Here is a 4,882-nt window from a genome sequence, read left to right on the forward strand (position 1 = left end):
TAAACAGAAAAAGGCCCTCGGGAATTCACATGTGCCACACAACTAGCCCAATAGAGCAATGTGGTCACAAAGCCCCTTCTTGGTGGAATCCTTACAAAAAACAGTCTGTGTTCAACATCCAGGAAGGAGCTGGGCTCTCACAACCTTTCTTTGCTTACTGCTTTCTAAGTTACCTCATGTCTTTGCTTCATTTCCCTGAACTGTGAAGAGGAGACTCTGATGGACTGCATAATGACCACTAACAATACTGCACTGTACACCTGAAAGTTGCTATGAAAGTAGAGTTTCAATGTTCTCACCATAACAACACAATAGACAGTAATCACGTGGGGTGAAGAATGGGTTAACTAACCTTATTGTGACAGAGATTTTGCAGTTTGTACATGCATTAAGTCATCACATTATATATCTCAAACTTACACAATGTCAGATGTCAATTATATCGCAAATAAAGCTGAAAAAAGAGGATGTTTTACCCCACATAAAACAATAGTCAAATAAAATAATTACATGTATTGACCTTCCCTCCTTGTCTCTCACTCTGACAGCGCAGAGGTGCGCTGTACAGGAGTGAAGAACAAAGGAGCAGTTTGGGGAGGGGAGCGAGCTGGGGGAGGGAGAGCCCCTGGCCGGCTGCCAGAAGATCCCACCAGGAGGAAACCCAAGTGTCCGTTGAATTTCATCCAAGAAGCTCACTCCTGGGTCTGAGCACCTGGGTTAGCAATAATTACTGGAGCTCACCCTACACGTTACCCAGAGGAGGACAAACTCTTGCCCCCTGCACTCCCGCTCCTGCCCGCCCCACCTCATGCCCCCACCCCCCAGTGGTGCCCCACTCTGGATGGGGAACTCCAGAATGAAAAGCAAGAAAGGTTTTGCAGCCTCTGGCAGTGAGACTGAGGATGATGACAGCATGGACATTCCCCTGGACCTTTCCTCTGCTGCCAGCTCAGGCAAGAGAAGGAGAAGGGGCAACCTGCCCAAGGAATCTTGTGCAGACTCTCCGAGATTGGCTGTATGAGCACCGATACAATGCCTACCCCTCAGAGCAAGAAAAAGCATTGCTATCCCAGCAAACACATCTATCTACACTACAGGTCTATAACTGGTTCATCAATGCCCGCCAAAAGCTCCTCCCTGACATGCTGAGAAAGGATGGCAAAGATCCAAATCAGTTCACAATTTCCCGCCGTGGGGCCAAGATATCTGAAGTGAGCCCTGTGGAGTCAGAAATGGGCATCAAAAACTTCATGCCAGCTCTAGAGGAGAGCCCATTTCATTCCTGCACTGCTGGACCAAAGCCAGCCCGAGGGAGGCCACTGTCCCCTAAGCCGTCGTCTCCAGGATCCTTTCTGGCTCGTCCATCAGTGATCTGTCATATCCCTGTGACTACATTGAAAGACGTGCCTTTCTATCAGCCCGTTGGCGTGGGACAAAACAGCAGATAGCAGCCAGCAACTTTACAGACACCTCCCTCATGTACCCAGAGAACATGTGTAAATCTGGACAAACCACAAATACACAAAGTGGTCTTTTCAACAGTCCTCCCCCTAATCCACCAGATCTCAACCAGGATTTTAGTGGATTTCAGCTTCTAGTGAATGTTGCACTCAAACAGGCTGCAGAAATGGAGCTTCAGGAAAAACTTACAGCTTAACCCTTTTCCAGTAAAACAGTTCTAACAAAGGTTATGATTGCTGGGGTGATGGCAAGAAATAAATTGCATTATTTTATATATTTTTTATTAATATTTGCACATGGGATTGTTAAAATGAAGCTTCCTGTTACTGAGATGTCTTCAATGGAATACAGTTATTCCAACAACTATAAACTCAAAGCTACTGTAGAAACAAAAGGTTTTTTTTAATGTTTCTTGGTAGATTATTCATAATGTGATATGGTTCCCAAGATCATGTGATTTTTCCCCTCCCCCACCCGTTTTTGTTGGTGTTTTTTCAGACTGCAATATTTCGAGAACCTATAGCATCTTCTCATTCCCATGTGGAACAGGATGTCCACATACTGCCTAATAAATTTTCAAATTTTTTTCAGATAGGTATGAATCTAGTTGATTGATGCCTTTTTTCATGACATAATAAAGTATTTTCCTTAAAGAAAATAATTACAGGTATTTTTTAAGTACTTTAGAAATGCTTGGTTGGTGCCAGAAAAGAGGAATTTTACTTTGGGTGACCAACTCTGCTGGTGTGCCCAGAACTAAGGGATCTCAGCAGAACATAGCCCTGTCAGTGCTAACATCAGGCTTGTCCAGGACAAACTGGCCAAGTTGGTCACCTTTATTTCATTGATGATGTTCTACACTTAATACCGACTACAATTTTGCTCAACTTGATAATCATAAATACCTACTTAGTTGTCTAGAATATACATGGATATATGGGAGATTAGAAAACCAAATTCCTATCCTTGTGGGATTTAGAACTCAGAAGCAGTAAACTGGGTCTCAGGTGAGCTAGACTCCACAAAACTAATTCATCGTGTGACCCCAAGCCTGGAAATCAAGACACAGATCCTCAACTTCCCAACAAAAAAATAGAATCATACATTTTATTTTGTATGGCTCTACCTCCCTGGGGTGATTTAGAGAGAAAGCATAATACAGACAATGCCTTATTTAATTGATGTTCGACTAAGTTTAAAGCAAAAATAATTTTAGCTATTACCATATTATTTTTCTTTTGTTGTCATGTATAACAGAAGAACAATTTGTTAGTTCCAACACATCCATGTGGTCATAGTCTATATACTTTCCCTCTTTTCTACCCCTTAAAAAAGACCAAATAGAATGACTGACAGGCACTTTCACCCACATCCTTTATATTAGAAGAAAAAATCTTACTTTATTAGCAAATGCCCTATTTTGGATATGAAGAGCCATTTTAAATGAAAATCCCACTTTTCTGTGGTCCGGAGTTTGTACCTCCTGCAGGTATTTTTAGTATCTGTCATCCCAAAGCCCTTTGTAAGTTACTGTGACTACAGAGATGGATCACTTGGTGCCTGTTCTGGGACAGAACACAGCAGCTATTTAGCAACAGCACAGCAATGTATCGCCAAGATTTAGGTGAAGAACTGAAAAACAGTATCTTCGGTTGAAGCTAAAAAGAATTGTATTAATCTGTCCTGGATTTTTGCCAACCTACCAAGCCAGGGACATAGTCTTTTGAGTAAACCTTTATGGGTTATAAACTGGAATTTTTTGACATTTTCTCTCAAGCATACACTGTCTTTCGATCCCTGAACAAAATGCTTCAGTACTATACTGTGGTATCAAGTCTTAATTCACTTGGGCCCCAAACTTCTGTAGTTTCTGAGAACTTCTAAAGCCTTTATATAGTATTGGCTATAAAATTGATATTCTAACCCCAGAGGTGGCCTGAGTGTCACTTCTTTTTAATGACACCATTATCTCATAAGGCATGATGGCAGATCCTAACATGTTCTCAACCATCCCTGTCCTTCTCCACAGACCAGTTTGTGGTCTACAAGTTGTAGATTAGAGATACAATGACTTTAATTATAGAGACCTGTACAAACATGAACTCAATTACTCTGGTGTTACAAATGAAATACAGGATTTTAAGTGCTAGTCTATTTTCCAACATAGCTCAAAGTTACATCTCCTAAGATTTCCCTCCTGCCCCTAGAAAGAGCTTCCTTTCTTCCTCTAGGACTGCTTTATAGTCTTTATCACTTTTTATTATTATAATTTTTCATCCCCTCTAGAGAATGTGCTTCTTGCTAGTGGTGGCTTTTTCAGTTTTGATCTTGGGTTTGTTCATGCACTTGGCCTTAAGGAAACAGTCCCTATTCTCATGCTCCTCTGTGTAACTAACTCCAGGTTCAGGGTCACCTTCCTCTACTCACTTGGCATCCTCCAAGTCTTCAGTTCTGTAGATGGCATCATCTTCATACTTCATTCTACAGTGCAGCATTTCAGCTTTGCCTTTGGAGAGAGCCCGGAGCAGCTCAGCCTTGGCCTCTTGCTCTTCATATTACTCTCACGGAAGGTCACAGTCACACTTGGCTGACTGCAGGGACTGGGCTAGGGCACTTTGGGACTATATGGGACACAATATACATTGCAAAAAGAAACCACCACCATTAACAACAAAAGGCTTGGAGGTGACATCATTTTGTTAGGTAAAGTTAATAACAACCTGCCACAAATCCAAGCTGAGCCCAAACCCGGTAAGATAATATCAGAAAGAGAATATGGGATAATAAGAGGAAAACAAGAGTATCTGATTGCTGCTGTTAAAACAGGAAAGAGAGCTCTATTTAGGGAAATGCCAGCCTGACTATGTGGGCTTCACCAATAGACAGGCCCGGAGTTCTGGAAACAGTGGAGGATGCACAGGTAGCAAGGAGAACATTCACTATCATTTCCAGTGGTTCTCAACCTTCCTAATGCTTCGACGCTTTAATACTGTTCCTCATGTGGTGATGCCCAACCATAAAATTATTTTTGTTGATACTTCATAACTGTAATTTTTCTGCGAGGAAAACAACATCTTTTATTTCACAAATAAATCTCTGACAACATATCTCATCACTTTAAAGCAAGGATAGGGAAACTTTTTTCTGTCAAGGGCACTATGGATACTTATAACATCATTCACAGGCCTCACAAAATTATCAACTTAAATATTAGTCTGCTATATTTGGTCAAACATTTAATTAACTCACCACTAATGCCTTGGCAGGGCCAGACTAAATGATTTCACAGGCCTTACATGGCCCGCAGGCCAGACGTTCCCATTCCCCACCCCTGCAAAACACACTTGAACTTTCTATGGTGAGGAAAATATTCTATATGTACACTGTCCTATGTGGTAACCACTAGCCATATGTAGCTGCT

The 4,882-nt window shown here is 41.6% G+C and overlaps 1 pseudogene; it reads left to right on the forward strand.

The window, feature by feature from the left end:
* The first annotated feature begins 819 nt into the window (after window positions 1-819).
* LOC102763775 lies at window positions 820-1,657 on the forward strand (annotated as a pseudogene).
* Window positions 1,658-4,882: the final 3,225 nt, after the last annotated feature.

The sequence above is a fragment of the Myotis davidii genome, unplaced genomic scaffold (genome assembly GCF_000327345.1).
Source record: "Myotis davidii unplaced genomic scaffold, ASM32734v1 scaffold16, whole genome shotgun sequence".
Classification (NCBI taxonomy): domain Eukaryota; kingdom Metazoa; phylum Chordata; class Mammalia; order Chiroptera; family Vespertilionidae; genus Myotis; species Myotis davidii.